At 44.8% G+C, this 19,749-nt stretch overlaps 1 protein-coding gene across 4 annotated transcripts in view; it reads right to left on the reverse strand.

Annotated features, from left to right (window-relative positions):
- The window catches only part of SETD5 (SET domain containing 5), a 67,270-nt gene extending 47,753 nt beyond the window's left edge, over nt 1–19,517 (reverse strand). For 3 of the 4 annotated variants that reach the window (XR_007890380.1, XM_051627937.1, XM_051627940.1), the window contains exon 1: nt 19,373–19,517. The gene's annotated coding sequence lies outside the window, so the exon portion shown is untranslated. Of the gene's footprint in view, nt 1–611; nt 626–19,372 lie in introns of those variants that run through there. The other variant, XM_051627938.1, reaches the window with a different exon arrangement.
- Between the last annotated feature and the right edge of the window lie 232 nt (nt 19,518–19,749).

A 19,749-nucleotide genomic window follows, 5' to 3' on the forward strand; every position in this document is an offset into this window, starting at 1 on the left:
CTGAACAATGTTAATCATAAAAACACATCTTAAAAGACTTTGGTAAGAGTGGCAAAAAATCAGAAAAATCCAACAGACTCAGGAAGAGTAATTCTTAGCCCCTTTCTATGTTAAAAACAGTTTTATATTGCTTCTGTCTCACAGAATAACAAGTTGTCATCGAAGATGACAAATTCTTCAAATACTGAAGCATTAAAATATTTTCAAAAATGAAAGGAAGGCAACCCCCAGAAAACTCTCTTATTTTTGAAAATACAGTTTTCTGTTCCTTCCTGAAAGATATACAGCGATAAAGAGGAAAAAAAGAATTATACATAATACCTCACAGAAATAATAATACAAAAATTACTAAAGTAAATGGGTGAAGAGGTAAAACACCCCCTACCAGTTCTATAAAACTTTTGATTCGGGACAGTCATGGAGAGGGGAAATATTCTGCAGCGAGAGGAACACAACCTAATTGCTGTGCCAGTGCTGTACTCTGAAATAGTTGCTCTCTCTTCCCACAGGGTGGAGGAGAACAGTCAGTTGTCTGTATGTCACAAAAATAAGGAACTGCAAACAAAAAGGTTCAGAACCAGTATTTTGAGATTAAGGCCTTGATAACTAACCTGCAGTGAATCCAGCTGTGGCAGCTGATGTTACTGCTGCGACTGTCCCCTCTAAGCCTCTGCCAAAACAGCTGGCAGGAAGGAAATGTTGCCAGGTCTCATCAAGTGCAGTTGATGCCAAGACTGGACCAAAAGCAGAAGCATGTAAAACACATATTCCCTTTTAGATACTCTTATAGGGGCAATAAATTTCTGCAATAAGGCAGGGCAGACAACTAGGAACAGCCATACTGGAAGGCAGAACTGCTCAGTGTGCCACACCATATCTACATAAATCCTACATTTCTAGACTCAACTGAAGAGGCCTCCCAACACCAGCAAATGACTATGGTTAAAATAAGACTCAAGATTAATCTAAATAATATAAATGACACTGATTTAATTCTAGCAGACCAGAGTGTTTCTTTGTTATAGATTTTGCTGCTTGTGAATGTAATAATAGTCACATTAATGGTTGTGCCTGTGTAACTATTAAACTTCCCTAAGTAGACAAACTCTAAATTAAAAAGGCTGTCAGACAACACCCCCCTCAAAAAAACCTCACTACCTCTAGGACCTTGAAATTGTGTTTTGAAGGGATTTCAGAGAAAAGCCTTTACCATACGCAAGGTCAGAGGGAAACAGAGAAATAAAGGGCAATAACCAGGATCAAATCCAAACCCAGAGAATTACTGTTCCCATGAGAATCCGGATGGTCCAGAGTCACGGGAAGTTGCTGAATATAGAAGGGGAATCAGCAGAATTTACTGGCACAGGGCTGTGCCCCAAAGCTGAAACCAGTGGAAGGCTAACCACAACCGGGTTGCCAGGAGTAGGATTGCAACCTCCAGTCCTAGCACTGGAAAAAAGATTTCTTCGTAATCCCACTAAATACTCTCTGCCTTGCAGGTCTGGCTGTACGTCCTTTATACATCTATTTAAGGCCTTCACGTGACGAAGGCTGCCTGCCTGGCCACTCCCAGCCAGGGCAAACAACCCAGCTCCAGAGACTTTAGCAGCAGCTTCCAAGGCAGACGTTGCATCAGCCAGGTGTGCAGGAAGCGGCGGAGATAAAGCAGCTGTTGACGAAGGGGCTCTCGGAGGCCGCTTCAGGAATCCCGCGGAAAGGACGACAGGAAGGAGAGAGAGGCTCCACACACAGAACAAGCTTCATCGGCCTCAGAAAGCCTTTGTGCTGGGGCTCCGGACCTGGCCTTTCTCCCAGAGATGATGCAACACTGAGGAACAAGGTCCGTGCCAGAGAAAACTATTCACAGGCTATGCAGATGGCAAAGCAGCCGAAGGATCTCGGATCAAAACATGCCAGAGCCCCTCCAGGCCCAGAGAGACCCCCCCCTGGCCTCCCTCCATGCCCCCCAGGATCCTCCATTTCACGTTGCCATTTTGCTCCCAGCACGACTGCAGCTTCAGACAGAACCAAGGACTCTGCGATAGTGAGAAAGTAGTAAAAGGGGGCTTTGAAGTTCTGCAAAAAATCTCAGCTCGTCATCTGATCTGTTGGGAGGGAAGAGATGGGAGAGAGACTCCCAAAGCCTCAAATCTCCCAGCCGGGATCCTCCCGTCACCGCGGCTTGCCAGCACACGCCTGAGCTCCCCAAACACGTACGGCAACTCTCCACTTGCTGGCAGCCTCGGCCTCGCTCTCACACACCAGGAAACCACGCAGGGACAGCCCGGGCAGCCATGGCAACATCACACAGTGTGGCAATTATGGAGCCACAGCTCCCAGCGGAAGGTTCAGCCTTGCTTTCCTTTACAGGGCTCGTTTTGACCCTCCCCCCCCAGCTCAACCCACCACTTGAAAGCACCCCCCCACCCTGCCCCAGCTCCAGCCTGGCCTCTGTGGTTTGTGACCAGCAAGTTTTGCAGCCTTGCACCTGGGCTCGAGATCATGCAAATACATTTTTCTCTGCATTGTAAGGAAGTTACTCCAAGCTTATGTAATGCTGCTGTACCACGTCCCAACAAACACCAGTTTGTCCAATGTGCCTTGAGTGGGAAACCCAGAAGCAAAACCATCTGCAACCTGCATCACACACAGTGAGACAGTCAGATACATTCACTAATTGAGCTGTGTAATTACTGAGCAGCATTAAAATCCAGTGAATTTTACAGGCTTTATAAGGGTTTCAGCAATATTCCGGTGCTGTAGCAGACTTCAAAGCTCAACTCCACCACATCCCTGTCTAAGGGATGTCTTGTAGGAAACATAAATGACTGTGGCACTTGCACAGGCACCAGTGCCCAGAATCACACAGTCATTTAATATGGTTCTGGGACCCCCAGAAAATTCACACGTTTCCTGCAGATCTACTTTTGCCTGCATAAAACCTGTTAAGAGAGCAGAGTCAGAGGGCAGTGGTGGAGAGCAATCACAAAGGCTCCAAGGCAGCACATCAGCCAAAAAGCCTTATTTCCCCTTCTGGGGCTTCTACCCAATTGCTGATGCTGAATTACGTTAAAGGGATGTTCTTTACAGTGGTTCACTTCTCTGGCTTACTTGTGTCTCGTGTTACATTGTATTTTGGCACTGTCAAATATATGCTGATCCCAAAGTGCAGGTACTACTGACACGGCATCACAGCACGCCCTGGCTCTGCATGTTGGATTCTCCATGCATGGTGCATGTCCACATAATTACAACACTACAGTAGCTAAAATTATAGAATAAGCCATCAGCAAACAGCATATTGGACCATCTAGCTTTAAGGCATGTAAGTTTCGATAAGTTATTTTGGTAAGTTTTTAGTAAAATAAGATAATAAAAGACTTGTTCTCACAATTACAAAGAAGAAGGTGTGACACTTACTGAGGAAGATCCCAAATACCTGCTTCATAACTGCTGGCAAGAAAGGCAAAGCTCAACAGTACAGACAACACTGAGAGCCATGGTCACTTTTTCACTAGCTCATTTTTTATTAACAAGATGAAAAGCAGATAATCTGCTTGAATGCGTTTTCAAAGTAAATGCAGATGACCAGAAATCAGCAGTCACAAACCTGCAACTGGTGACTGAATAAATACAAAAGTAACTTAAACCAGATTTATTTCTGGTGACTTGCAGATAAATTAGTAATTTCTTCCTTTGAGAAGAGCTTCCCTATGCATGCACAACACTGTAACCAACCACCTGAACTGCAGGTGGGTGGTAACACAGGAGTGCTGACATCAAACAGTTGGCCAAGAGTGCTCACTGTGGAGCTCACAGGAAAGCGATGCTGAGCAAGTGGTTCTGTAACACATCAATAATGAAATGCTATCTGCTACCACAACTACTGGGTTTTGTGAACGGTGAATTATCAGCACAGTAATATATTGAGAACTTTTCCCTGATTATTGCAAATGCAGCTAAGGACAGCTATGTACAGCCTCATGATGAAAGAGGTTGAAATGTGACAGCTGCTCACGCTGAAGAGGCTGACCACCCTCCTCCAGCAGGTCATCTCCATCAGCCTCCTGATGCTGGGGAGAGGGGAGTGATGAGACAGCAGAGGGGGAAGGCAAAGAAGGGGGGAGATTTATTTACTACTAAGCCTTCACAACCTCTTTTGTCTGTAGCACTTTCTGCATTGCTTCTGCAGGTTAAGACAGATAGAGCTGTCTGGGCAAGGTGAGTAGCAGGGATTGCTGCACTAGGTCTCCAAGCTGGAGGCCTTTGCTTTACACAGCGTAGTGCCCCAACACGTTTCTGCAGTTTTTCCCTTTAGCCCTAAGCAAGGAAACTTGCAGTTGCTAGACAACCTCTTTCTCACCTCAGAAAAAGCTGGATTTATGTGACAAGTATTTACGTGACAATATATGTTCAAAAAGCTACAGAGTTTTGAGCTGCCTCTTGCTCCTTAGGACACAGAAGTGTTTCCTTACTGCGCACCTGCAGAGATGAGAGTGATGGGCTCCTCCCTGGCCAGACTTGGAGAGGCAGGAATGCAGCCGTGCAGGAGAAGAGGTGAGAACAGTCCAGGTAGCTCCACGTCCTCCCCTGCACAGGCAAGGACGAGCACGCACACGGGCAGGGCTGACCAGGGGAGCTTAACCTGCACAAAGCAGCAGATTTTGAGAGCTACCAAAAGGGTATTTAAGAGCTCTGCATGCCTGCAAAGGCATCTGAAACAAGGTAACCTATGGAAATACAGAAACTCAGAAGCCATCAAGGGAGTGGTGAAATGGACAAACGCAAACAAAAAAAACAGAGGCATGATCTGGAGCCATTACCAAACTGAGTCACTCAATTCCCCAGGTGAATTTACAACATGACGGAGGAACAGAATCACTGAAGTATTCTCATTTCGATGGTACAAAAAGCAGCAAACAAGTGCCATTAGAATACTGCTTCTGACAATTATCTGATATTGTTTCAAATGCAAATACACTTTCTAAGTCCAGTTAACTTGAGAGAAAAAGAATATCCCACATTAATTTAAGAATGAAGCCTACCAAGACAGCTTGTGCATACTTTACCTCTCAGAGGAATTGTAATCATATTGCCATTCTGCAATTTTAAAAATACTGTTTCTAAAAAAGGATGAAAAAGATTTACAGACTGCTCCTGCGGTCACCTGGAATTCAGCACTACTCAACTGAATAGTCTGAGTGTACACAGTTACATTAGGGCTGCTCTGTAGAGGCTTTCAGAAACCTTAATCATATCTTAAAACATCTGAAGCAATGCAGTATGGGAAAGAACTGAGTTCCAATGATGCAAGCCACAAAGCATTAGATTTCAGAGTTCCCTTCACATCTTATATGTCTTATGCAAGCCAGTATTCTAGCACCAGGTTAACTATTTCTCCTCTAAATTAATCTTAATTTTGTGATCTTGGCTTTGACTGCAAGTGCACGGATCAGAACACGTGCCAACTGATCATGGCATGAAACCTTTAAAGATTCTTAAAGGAGTATTATCACCAAAATGCAAAAAAAGACATTTTCTCTGGAAAGAAACTAATTGGGCCTATTTTAAAAGACTAAGACAAATGTTTGTTCCTTTCCCTGTAAAAAGTTCCCATGTTTAATTATTACCATTGCTAAAAACTGTACTTCAAGACTGAATTTGTCTAACCTCAGTTGATATTGCTTTGCCTTTGTCAGTAAATCTCACAAGTCCTTTTAGAGAAAGATCAAGTCCTCTCTCGATTGTCTTTTCAATAAGCTGAGTAAGTTGAGCTCCTTTAAGCCTCACATCATGAGGCTTATTTTCCAGTCCCTGGATCATTTCTGCAGCTGTCCTTTGAATTCTCTCCAAATACACTGGCAATCTTCTTGAAGCATGGAAACCAAAATTAAATTCCAGTATCAGTCTCAACATAGCTGTGTTTATAAGATTACTTATTTTTGCTTCACATTCCTTTCCCCCCATTTTTTTTTTCTTCTCAATATGCCCAAGAATTACATTAATCCTTTTAAATAAAATACTTACCCAAGTACCATGCAGAGGCAACTAGTTGTAAAGACCTTAAAGTCTTGAGCTACTGCTTTCCAAAATGCTATTTCACAATGTACAGGGTGGGTTTGCAGTTTTTGTAATAAATGCATCACCTTGCAACTGGATGGATTAGTATCTTTTGTTGAAATGTTGCAAAACAATTCACAGCTCCCTAAACATACTTTATTATCCCACAAGTGTCTATCTGACGGAAGGCTTTATCAAATATTTTATGCTATCCAGATAAAGATTCTTAAGAGCAGTAAATTAAAAGCTGACTTCATCTCACAGCCTTCTAAAAAGCTAGGTGTGTCCTTTTCAAGTTACAATCCCAGATATTTTAGACCTCCACTGTTAATGCAATTTCTACATCACAACCATTTTTAGTGTCAGAGGACCCTGCCTTCTTCCTCCTTGCCCTCTCCACCCAGCACAGGCATGCCCCCCACACCTCCTACACCCAGTCCAACTTCCAGAGGAGGAATCCAGGAAGGAACCACTGGAGGTTAACTGACTGAAACCCCTTCCTCTGCCCAAAGTAGTGCCAACTTGGATCAGGTTGCTCACAGCATTGTTCATTTCTTCTCCAGGGCCACCAAGTGTTTGTGTAACTATGCATTTTAAGGCCAAAAATAACCTTCTGATGATCTGACTTTCCACCTAACAAAGACTGGAAAATCTCACCTAGCCTTTTCTACGCTTGGCATTGCAGCTTACAAATGAACTAGACTATGTTTGTCAAGCAGAGCCTAAAAAACAACATATGGATTTATCCCCAATTCCTTGGGGAAAATTTAAAATCATGCCTAGAGGTCCCCAGGCAGCATTGATCGAAGTCATTAAGTCTCCACAGTGAGCACAGTACATCTGTAATTTTTATGAAAAAATTATAAATAAAACTTTTTAAACTAAAATGACATCAAATACTTTCTAAGAAGCCTCTGAAGAACACTTCAAACTCTGCAAGTGAAGCTGCAGCTCTAACTGCACCTCCAAAGGAGACTGCTCTACTGCATGCATGGGTGACTAAGACATTAGCTTCCCCAGTTTCATGAAGTGAGTGTTAGTGGTGCATGTATTGGCAGAATTTTAAATGTTATCTTCCACGTCCACAGTGGTTAAGATTTATTAGCACCTATCTTTATCAATATATTCACTTAACAACACACTCGCAGGATCTGTTTCCTTAACTACCTAAGCAAGGATGTCCATCACCACTTAACTAGCAGAGTGTCTTCCATCTCACACAGACCAGTCCCTACAAAAAACTTACCAGTTCTTGTTTCAGTCACTAAAAAGAATCTCCCCCACCTGTCAGAAAAAACCAGTTATATAAACAACAGATTAATGTGGACATATATTTATCCATACAAAAGCATGTCATAATAGCCAAGTTACCTTCCTTTCCTTAAAGAACAGCTATGTGAAACCAAAGCAACTGGGAGCAGGGCTTTAACATAACTGCATGAATGACTACACTGAAATGAATGATGTTAGCCAAGATCCTGAGATGCTCTAACCTTACATTCTTCCATAAACATCAATTTTTGGCCCTGTCAGAGATAAACAAAACCTTCAGTCTGACTTGGGAGAGTCACTCTTGTTCTCACGTTACGTTCTCTGCTCTTCTGTCTGGGATTATCAGTGCTGTATTCCCTGCCAACTGCAAGGACTCTCTTTAAACCTGGAAAAATTGTGCAGGAGAATAATAAAAAAAATCCCATCACATGAGTAAATGAGGCTTGACAGCATGATAGATGCTGCAGGTTCACCAGTACGAAGGCTAAGAAGATGGCTTGCATCTATTACAGCTTCACATAAGCATAAAAAATGCTGGTTTGCTGCATTCGGGAGAGAGATGCTCAACTATTTAAATTGGAGGCATTTTATATAAGACTGAAGATGACTAAGTCACAGCTGGACAGATTATGTTCTAGAATAAAGCTGCACGCTCCTCCTTGTACCTTAAACATCAGCATTTCCTAATCTACATCTTTTCTCCTTTCCCTTTCAAACACAAGATGCTCAATTCTCCCCCCCAAAAAATAAAACAGCTAGAGAATATTCAGGGCAACATGCTTTAACTGAGAGGAATTTCACATGCACCAGTCATCATAGGGCTAATTTGATTTTGTCATTATGGAAAAACTGAGAACTATCAAGATCTCAGCTGGGTAACAGTTGGATAGGAGAATGATCTCAAGGCAGGAGGAAAACAGCACAGACAGGAATTATCTTCCTGAATAATGCAGATAGACTTTGTGTACACTAAACATCCAAACATAGGTTGCCAAGATACTCTGAAGGCCCCTTCACATAGTTTATCAGTCCTGATGGCTACAAATCAGTAGCAACGTTGTTCTTAACCCAATCTCGTAGCATTACAATGCTAGTGAAAAGAAGCAGGAAAAATACCCTGGCTCACATTCCCAGGCTTGCCCATCAACAACTCATCCAGCATATTTTTTTCACCTGTGTCCACTACACAATGCACTCTCCACAACATCTACTAACATCAGTATTAAAATCACTGATTGCTTTACTGAAAGAAACCAAAGATACATACAGAAGCAACACAGCCTTACAGAACATGGACTTGTGGGGAGAGGAAAGGACTGATGTGTGAGAAAGGTACCTAAAGAAGTCCAAGAGAAGCAATTTGCACCACTAGACAAGGAGTAAAAAAAAAAAAAAAAGATAAACGTATGCTTTACCTCCACACTGCCTAGAAGATGTCCTATGCAAGCTAATATCTTTTTTATGCCTTAATTTTTCCTATCAGTGAAATCAGAATACTATTTCCAAGATGTCTCACGTAGTGTTTCCAGTCATGCACATGAAAGCCAGAGCAAAATCCGTAGATTTAACCAGGAAAGGACTGGGAACAAACTGCCCTGAAAGAACTGCATCTTGAACTTTTGGGTGGGGAAAAAAAACACTTGAAAAGAATTTAAATTACTGTGGCTACTTCACATGTTTCTTCCATAGTCAGTACAGGCTAAGGACCCATGCACATATCCTGGGTGAGAAGCAGCAGCCTCCCCAAAAGCAGGGATGATCAGTTTAACTGGAGACATTTTAACCTAAGCTAAATCACACCTTCTCAATACTAACAGAACTCCTTAAGAAATCCCATTGTTCAAGTCAAATTTTTACATTTTAAACCCACATACCATTTCAGTAACAACTACCTTTCTTAACAACTTAGGTAATTTTGTTTTACAAAATGCTGTAAAGTTTCCATTTTTCAAATATGTGTCAAGGACATTTATTTTCTCCCTCACAACCTTCTCTTCACATAAAACTGAAAATATCAGAATTCCTTGCAAATGTTACCCCAACACAGTGACTCTCATGGGAACAGCCTACTTCACTATCGCTCAGAAAAAGGAGTGATGCCTTAAACTCTGACACTGGAAGAGCAACAGAAAGCTACAAACTTTGCTCACAAGAACAGCCTGCTCCTAAGTCACCCCCATCCATCTCTGCTGTGTGTTTGGTTTGGTTTTTTAGGTTGTTTTTTTTAAAAAAAGGAGGAATCTTGAGTCAAAGGATTTCACCACAAGGATCCTGGCTACATTTTCATACAGTTCCACAAAAACCAGGTAAGTTACATCAACATTTGGCCGTGCCATTTCATTCTCCCTGATCCTTCAAGGTCCTCTTTTCCACATGCAATTCAATGAATTTCTGCTGAGCAGTTTCAAGCTGTCAGTCCCAAGCTGCACCCAAGAAAGGCCTAAGTAATGACTGCAGGTTTCAAGGCTTAGTCTCACTTTAAGAATATGCTAGCGCTTTATTCTTTATTAATTTATTACTTCTATCTGCATACGTAAGACTTGGAAATATAGGAGCAGGAAATAGCAACTGTGACACATTAATTTCATTCTTATGTTCTCTGGCAGCTTCTGGGGAAAAGTCTTTTCCCAGTTTGTGAATTTTTCATCCTCTTACAGATTCAGTATCTGAACTTTTCCTAAAGGACACTCTGAACACACAGTGGCCAAAGAGAATCTACCAAGCAGTGGACTTGTGCCACCAGATGCAGGCACTCCTGTGCTTGGCTTCTTGAATTTCTCTGACTGACCCACACTGTGCTCCATGTGTTTCAGGACCTAAAATGGAAAGGTGACAAGCCCACTCTTCCAGCAGCAGTAATGATGATTTCCATAGGTGTGTAAAGGATGCTGTTGGGATTTCAGCATCCAAATGCCTCAGGGCAGATCACCCAAAAACAGCCTCTCCAAACAGGACCATTGCAGGGCAGCATTAAGGTATTTCCTTTACACATCTCACAAGTTTTAGTTTCAGCCTCAGCAGAGATCTTCCTACTAATGCTTATCTATAGAGACAAGTTTGGGATGGCATACCCCAAAACACAGCATCTGTTACTTAGTAAAACGTTTCACCTTCTGCCCAGCCACTGTCAGATAAAGAATGTGTCCCAGCTCTGGGGACTTATCTAGAGGCACGGGCAGGGAGTGGACACAACTGTTGAGATGGAGCAAACGGGAACTCTACGTACATCACCCCACTGCTTACCTCAGTGTTCAGCTACCACACTGCAAAGACAGAACAACTGCTACCTGCCATGAAGCCTAAGACAGAAAATACAAACTGCTTCATTCCCTTATTGCAAAGTGTTTGGGGCTATTTGCAAAGGTTTTCATTAAATAAAAGATTACCTTCACAACAGATGAGACTTCTTGCTTATGAGACATACTGCTCACACCCAACATTAATTTTTTTGCACAGCAATATGCATTTGGAGACGTCACGACATGCTAACATTTAAATAACTTTATTCAAATACAAATAGCCAAAATGTTGCTTTAAGTTCTACTAGGTATGAAACTAAATGCCTCAGCTTGCAGTGAGCAGCCACAGCAGCACACACTGGGACTTGCAGGATACAGACAATTGCTCTGTTTCAAACACATGCTGCAATAACCAAGTTTTCTGTGTTAAAGAAACTGGTTTCAAGTTTCTGCTGCCACTGGCCTTGGCTGAATTAAATTGTTGCATTCAGTCATACTCATGTCTCTATATACTTTCAGCAAAGTTACATGGAATTCATGCCACGATTTTCTTTGCTACTTTGTTTTAAAAATACATTTGATTGACAATGTATCTTCAGTAATTAATAATTTTGCACATGCCTCGATATCACAAGTCACAATGACTGGCAAATAAATGCAAAATGAAGAGTCCTTTATGCCAGGTGAAAAAAAAAAACACAACAACAAATGGATAAAGAACACTGTGTGGTGCATTTACTTCCAGAGATGTGGAATACTTGTATACTAATTAACATTTTGCCATCTTTCAAAACGAGACATCACCCCAGCTTTCTGCTGTACTTACTTTCTGCAAAGGTGGACCTACAAAAATTTGCTATTTTGTAACAGGTAAGCATCCGTGCTCAGGTTGTAACACTATTCCACCATCACAGATGAAGCCTATGTTAAAACTCAGATCTGACCAGCTTCCTGAACAAGTCACAGCAGACAAAGTAAAGATTCATTGCCCATTTTCCAGCAGGGAACTGAAGGTTTGTCTAAAGGAAGCACAGCGACCAAGGGCACAAGCCTTCAGCCCTGCACAGATTGCTCATCACACAGCAGATGGACCTCACCCTTCTCTAAAAGGAGCATGAAGTTCCAGGGGACAGCCTGGGCTGGCTGCATTGTGTGCTGCCACCAAAAGGCAGAAACCCAGCTCCCCTTCTCTGGTCCCCACCACATCCTCTGCACTTCCACCCACGTGCTCTCCCCTATTTATTTTGTGAGGGTTCTGGGTGCTTGTCAAACCCCTGGGTGAGCCAATTCAGTTCACTATCTTGGAAAAAAAAAAATCATCCAGCAAAACCCAAAACATTAAATAACCCCTACACAGCTTTCTGGTGGGAAAGTAAGCTGAAGGAGCACAGAGAAGGGATCCAGCAAAAACCAGAGCTGGCAAACAGAAAAGGCAGAACTCCCCATTGGGTGCGAGAGGAAGGGGGGAGCAAAACTTCCCCCATTCAGCAGCAGAGCTGTTGGATGTACTCAGCTGTCTCGTGTAACTTCACCCAGAGTAACCTCACTCACAGGGTGCAGTTCTGCAATAGTTTCAAGCTGACTTCAGCTGGCACAGCTTCAGTGCAGCCTCCCCAACCCTCTCTGCACTGGTGCTAACCTGACCCCACAGTTGAGCAGCTCAGGCAGAAGCCAGGAGAAAACTCTTACTTCCAAATATGAAATTCACTGTTCGGTAGCCTTCCTGAATAGTTCACTGCTGGGGCAGGCATGGACCAGAATAGAGGCAACAGTGGTGGTGGGAAAGAAGGCAGCATTGTGGTAGCAGCACACTGGGTCAGCTTGAACTGCCACAAACCTGTATCACTAGTGTGCACCAAAAAGCTGCAGAAAGTTATGCAAAGAATATACAGAGTGTCACAAACACCCATTCCAGTTTAACACACCAATTTCCATATATGAGCAAAGCCTGAGGTGGATATTAGAAGAACTGCATAACAAAGCGAGTTTGTGGCAAGTTTAGAACTTGACTTTCACCCTACAAGTATCCTTGTTCCCTATGAACCTCCAGGCCATCCTACACCCCAATATCCTTGAAATTCATGAAACTGCAAGAGAACTTTGAATCAGAAAGCCAGGCTCCTCTACAGTCAAGCAGAGCCTACTTAACTTGATCAAGCAGTCATCTTTTCTTCAAAGGTTCATGTTGGCTTTATTTACACAGGAAGCTTCCAGATCTCTGCTGTGGCAAAAGTTATTCTACAGCCACATTACTGAAAGCATTCTTGCAGTGTGATTATAAGTTATTCCAACCTAATGCCACCAAAACACAGGAAACAATTTGTTTTAGTGTCTTTAGTTAAAGGCCACACGAATGCAAAAGGTTCATACATTCTTCCAAGTATCTATAAATTGATACTGCAACTCACATTGAGATGTGCTAACTATTTGAAAGGCTTCATGCAGAACCCCCAGGGCACTTTAGTTTCCTCAATCAGTGATTCTCAAACTTTTTCCAGTGTATTCCTTCCTGGCTACAAGCAAGGATACATTCTCACCTCCTTACTCTCTCCCACAAAAACACTTGAGAATTGCTCCTTGGAAGCAGCTTCCACACCAGCATCCTGAAGAGGCAGCAATCCTACAGTGACTGAAAGCATTGCCAGAAAGATGTCATCTGGGCAGAGGCACAGCTGGGAAATAGGGCCACACTGAGAAACACTCCTCTGCTTCCATTCTCTGCACTACCCTGAGCTGTGATGAGAAGTGACAGTCTTCATGGTCCCATCCTTCTACCAGCTACCACCTCTGCAACTCCCGTATTCTGCTCCCAGGAGCAAGCTGCATTTTCCCTGCTCCAGTCTGAGCAACGCTGTCTGACATAGGCTTACTTATCTGAATATTACCATGCAACACAATCCACAAAAATCCTCTGGTTGCTTATTTTCATGATTCAAAGTCTATACAAAACCAAGAGACTGCATTATCCAATACCAACTAACTAAAACTTCAAGCTGCATCCTGACTTTTTTTTCCCTTTTACTGAATCACCAGCAGCAGGCGTGTTCTGTTAGAAAGTTTGATGGCGGGTCACACACTCCTTCCCTATCAATGACTTGCATTTCAAACTGCTCACTTCAAAGTCAAGAGTATTCTTCTCAGTATCAGAACTTCAAACTGTTTTCTGGGCTGCTGGCACGGTCACTGAAAAAAGTTTTGTCCTGTAAATCAACAAGGCTGCAGAAGAAAGCCCTGGTATGAGCTGCACAAGGACAACAGGAATAAGCCTGAGTCACTAAATGAGCAGCTACCAAATCCAGACAATATCTTCTTGTCAATGTGCATGATTGCAATTGTAATCATGCTCTAAATATGAACACTCAAAAGCACTGTGACCTTTCTACTCTGAAATTACTTTGAAATATTTTAGGGCTTAAGCATTTTGGTTTTAAAACTAACTCACACTCTGTCTCAAAAGGCTGCTTTAAGTGAAAAAAAAAAAACAAAACAAACCACAAAACTAAGCTTGTTTGTAACAGGATGAATACACAAAAAAAGTTTGTTGCCTTGCAAACTGCATAGATCTGACTGCTTGGGATACCTCCCCTTTGCTAAACTCAGCCCTTCCATGACCCTTGGGGAGGAATGCAGGACCTGTCTACGTTATCAAGTTTATAAGGATTAAACTTTAGCATAAACAACAGATCACTTATAAACTTCATCCGAAAAGCCAAATTCCTGACTATTTCTCAATGCCACTCTTCAGTGTTCCTCCCTCTTCGATCCCCCTTTTTTCTTCATGTTTGGTGAATGTGGGACTATTAGATTCCTGACCACAAAAGAAATTACTTCTCCTGCTCACTAAAAGCTTGCCACTCAAACCGCTGACAAGTCCTCCCACATTTTTCCGTCTTGATGTCTGAGCACACTCTTCTGAGTATTTCCCATATTGCTCATTAAAATAATTGGGTTTTGTGTGCGTTTGGTAGGAGGAAAATAAAACTCACCAAGAAAGCTTTTCTTTCTCAAATTTATTATTTAAAAATACGATTTGTTTGTTCTACTGTTTAAGCATTTAAATCAGGTTTAGGGATCAGAAAGTTGTAAATTTACAATTTAAGCAACAGTATCGATGCTCCTATAAGGGCTTGTGGCAACAAAAACTACTGTTAGGGCTATTCTTCAGTTCAGATTTCTTCTTTTGGGCTACAGCTTTTCAAGTTCAGACTCATCAGCTGAAGTGAGGGAAAAATCCCTTTAGCTATTTTTGTTACAGGAAAATAATACTTCACCAGTAGCTCGGGTGGGGGGGAAGGGGAACGATGAACAAGAATCTCCTGATTTGTCGTGTAGATCATCCTTGGAGACAAAGAGCATCTTTACTAATTATAGAAGAAAAAAAAAAATTAAACTGGGAGCAGTTGAAAAACTGTTTCTCAGCATGCTCAGTGGGCATTAGCTGCGATTTCAGCAGCTTAGCAAGTCCCACCCCTGCGTGAGCTCAGCGGGGAGGCCAGAAGCACTGCACATTCTCCCTGCTCAGCAGGGACAGGGGCCACCGCTCGGCTGATTTGCTACAGGAATACTGGAAAATTGCCACCAAAATAGCAAATCCTGGGGAAAAAAAAAAAAACAAACAAAAAACCCCACAACAAAAAAACAACAAAACCCACAACCCACCACGCAAAAGACTAAGAAACTTCAATAACTAATTAAGAAAAAAGTGGAAAACAACCCTCAGCCCCAAAGTTTCAAGATGTTGAACTCTTGGCTGGGGCTTTTTCCGTTATCAAAATAAGCAAAAGATCTAGATTTATACAAAACCGTCTCTAACAATGTAAGTGCAAAGTTACTGTGCAATAACTCATGCCATAAGTCAGCCGTGGAAGCTCAAGACTGGCTGTAGAATCTGTAACAGCTTTAACATCCACAGCTTTAAAAAAAAAAAAAGAGAAAGAGAAAAAACTAAGTAGACAAGTAAAATGCAACAAAGTCTTTATTTTAAAATAAAATAGCACCTTGGGTTTCACAGGAAAAACTTAGTATCTCACTTGCTGTATGCTTAAACATATATTTAATGCTTTCAACAAAAGTAGTACTGCTACTACATTTGAATACATTAAAAAAAAAATCTTCCCATATTGCAACCTTTCTTCTACACAGCACATGAGACTTCGCTGGCAAGATTTCAGAGTTACACACACAAGCAGCACCAGAGAACACAAATGTGCATCTGTAAAACAGTAATATTGCCATGAGAACAATGATTTTTGCTGTTTCAAACCTCCAAACACTCATCATGTTTGTTTTACTATTACCAGAGCAGATAGAAACATTTTTATCTCATCACATCATTCAAAATAACTTTACAAAAGTCAGATCACCCAAAATGGGAGAAAGAATAGGCGGGTCAGGCTAAGAAATTACATGGCTGGGACATCACACATTGAGTTCTTCTTTGCAAGCTTTGCACCTGGAGGTTTGAATTAAAAATGCCTTTTTTTTTCCATCTAGGGAACATTTCAAAAATTTAAATCAGCAGTTGTTGTTGGATTTCTCCTCACAAACCCCCTCCCAAAAGAGCACAAACTTCTGCACATTCTGAGATGCCTGTTTAAGGCCACCTCTTTCCTATGGGTTGTTTTTTGTTTTTTTTTTCATCTTTGACCTATTACTGTTCAAAATAAGATCTGGCTACAACTAAGTCCTCTTTCTAAAAAAGGATTTAAACATATGTGGCATTTCACTGCCTCACCTTGGGGTGGTTTTGCAGACAACATTAGCTAAGGAATATTACTTTCAGGTCACTTGGGATATGACAGTAAAACAAAAAGCCAGGGCCTTGTCAAAGTGGTGCCAGTCATTCAGCAGGATGTGAGGCAGCAGATTAATTCCCCATTATAACATACAGAGAGACTGTAAATAAAGACTAAGGGGACACGAAGACCACTTGCTGTATTTTATTAAACCGAGGAGCTAGTTTTTGTACTCACAAAACCCTAAGGTTATTACTGTTGCCACACCACTCCGTGCCAGGCTGCAGATAAGTACATGCAGCCCCAGTGATGGATACATTTTAGGTGGGTTAAAAGTTGCTCACTCCACCACATGAAACAATTTGGGTGCTCCAGATCCTCAAATATAAAAGCTACTCGGAGTTTGCTCCTGCCACGTGATTGCTGCAAATCAAGCAGATTTAAGAGCATATTTTAATCTCTCTCACATTATTCTTAGTCCTGGAATTTTTGCTTCAAGCTCATAGTAATTCTGAGTGTGGTAACTCAGGCCAGGGCAAGGGGGCTCCCCATTATAGGTGTTAGTTTACAAAGATGGCAGTTGCTAATGTATTCTCATTTCCCATACTGCATACCTCAACTAACAGTTTCATCTTTAACAAATGCACTGGAACACACTGATAGCTTCGAGTCAACAATACAGTATCACACAGACAGAGGCCACTGCCAAATGGTTAGTTAAGCAGATAAGAAAGGCTCTCATTCTTCCTTTAAAAAAGAAAAAAAAAAAAAAAAAAAAAGAGGAAGCTACTGCAGTCAGGCAGTGTGGGGATAGAAGCTGGCAGATTCCACAATACATAGTCACGTCAAAAATGGCCTCCTGCAAACTGTTCCTTCATCAAGCATTTGAGTCAACTGAAAGACAGGAATCGTTCCCATTATTCACAGGAGGTTTCACCTCCCTATTCCATAGCAGAGCAGCATTTTCTTTATGTTTTGACACACAACTGGCTAAGAAGTGCAGAGGATAAATTTTACCCTGCAGCACAGGGAAACTCCTCTCCCTGCTTTCTGTTTGCAGTCCCAAAGTCGAGCCGGGCCTTTATTTTGACTGTTCCCTGGTCTTTGAATGGAAAATCCCTCCTCAGCACTAGCAGGCTGGTGTCTGCTGCACACACCCACTGCACACAGCAGAAATTCCAGTCAATAAGGCAAGTGGGGCCCCGGCAATGGAAGGGGAGGAAGGAGACATACAAACAATAAGAAAAGCATCTGGCTCTGTTTCTGGCTGGAAAGGAGACTGGAGTTCAAATGAAACACGACTGCAGCCTTCACTTAACAGGAAGATCATATCAATTCTCGCTGTCCTACTTTTTACACTGACCAAAATATCTGGAAAGGGTAACTCGGGGTTTCCAGCCCACACTTAAGTGCAATTCCATCAACTCAAGAGCAGCAATGAAACCCACCTTGTAGGTTTTTGTCTCATTGGATCAAAACACCCTGCTTCTGATTTGGACCTGTGGAAACAGCCCAAAAAGTAAACCCCTCTGCTGAATGTGAGCCAGCCATCTCTCCACCACTACACTAATGGAGGCTGCTCTGCTGTCCTTCCCTGGAGATAGCAGCCAAGTCTACTGAAGCTTCTCTCATAGCAACCAGAGCTCCAGAGCCAACAGCAGCTGCTGTCACAGCCTTCAACGCTTACCCACAGGATCCAGAGCAAAGCAACACCCTCCTCCTTGCACCTCTAGAGCAAAAAAAAAAAAAAACACAAACCAGAAGGCTGGCAACAAGATGACTTCCTGGGTCAACCACAAGAAGAAAAAATAAAAACCCCTAGTATTTCCTATCCAAGTGAAAAGGGGAATCTCTTTATTTCTACCAAATAAACAGAAAATTCCTTTTCTGGGTTTAGGTTTTGCCTTATGGCAATAACACCCAGGCAGGGTGTGGGGGGGGAACCGTCTGAAATCCACGATGTACGAGCACATCAACATCAAGTTGTTCGAGACCCGGCTGCATCCTCCACACAAGGAGAGGCGTTTGCCCCCTCGCCCTGGCCTGGCCATACCTTTCGTGCTCCCATTACATCACGGCCAGAGCCCGCAGCAGCCACCGCAGCCCTGCAGCGCCCTGTGCCCTTCGACAGACCCGCAGAAATCCCCCCCCCCGACACCCCCATAGCTCACCCGGGGATCTCAGCTCCGAGCAGAGGGGCAGGGGGACAGGGGTCGGGAAGCGGCTGTGACCCCCACCCCCGCTGCTACACCCACCTCCCCGCTCCCACACGCGGCCTCACGCTTCGGGGGCGGCCAGACGCTGCCCGCCCGGCCAGCTGCGGTCACCGGCACCCAAGGACGAGGCGCCGGGCGACAGTGACCTTGCCAGTACCGCCCGAGACAGGGTGGCGGGGGTGGGAGCGGGGCCGGGGCGCGGGCAGGGAGTTCGCCTCGCAGCGGCCACGCGTGACGGGCGAGGAAATGCGGGAGAAGCCGGGCTGCAGCCGCCGGGCGGGCCGGGTGCGGGGGGTAATGGGAGAAGACGCCGCACGGGCACCATGAGAAAGCAGAAAATGCAGGTCAAACACCGCCTACCCCTGGGCCCGGCGGCTCGGGGCGGGCGGCGGCGGCGGCGGCCCGGAGGAGGTTGCCCCGAAGCGGGCAACGACCGCCAAGGTCCCCCGGGACAATGAGGGGGGGGGAAAACGGGGAGCGGAGCAGGCCAGCCTAGAGCGGGGCTTCCCCGGCGCTCGCCACCACCGACAAAGCCCCGCGGCCCGGCCCCGCACCGACCTGCCACCCCCGGCCCCAGCCCGGCCGCCGCGGGCGGGCGCGCACCACCGGGACCGCCATGATGGCCCGCGCCGCCGGGCCTGCCCCACCGGGCCGGGGCAGGTCGGGCCTCCCGTGCCGCTGCTCCACCGCCGGGCCGGGGGCCTGACGCCCGGGCTCCCGAGACCGTGCAGGGCGGAGCACCGGGCCGCGGCCGGCCCCAGGAGCCCACCACGGCCGCCCGCCGGCCGCAGCATTCCCTCCCGCCAACCCCGCCGCCGGACACAGCCGGTCCCCACCCGTCCGCGCCTACCTGGCCGGCCCGTTCCCCGGGCCCCCGCGCGGCACTAGGCCCGGCTCAGCGCCACGGCGTCTCCTGGGCAGCCGGCGGGACCGAGCCCTCGGCGGCGGCCGCGGCGCCAGCCCCTCCCCCCGGCAGCGGCGGCGGCGGCTTCTCCCCAGGCCGGGCGGAAACGGCACTGGGCGCACGGGGATCCCCGGCGCCGGCGCCAGGGGCGCCCCGGGCACGCCCACCGCCGCTCCCCGTTGGCTGCCACGCCGCTACGCCCCGCCCCGCCGGGACACCTCGCCGCCGCCAACGCCCCGCCCACCCACTCCTGCCATTGGTGGTCTCTCCGCCAGGCCCCGCCCACGCTCCTGTCTCATTGGGAGACACGCGCCCGCCCCGCC

This window comes from Apus apus, chromosome 9, assembly GCF_020740795.1.
Source record: "Apus apus isolate bApuApu2 chromosome 9, bApuApu2.pri.cur, whole genome shotgun sequence".
Classification (NCBI taxonomy): domain Eukaryota; kingdom Metazoa; phylum Chordata; class Aves; order Apodiformes; family Apodidae; genus Apus; species Apus apus.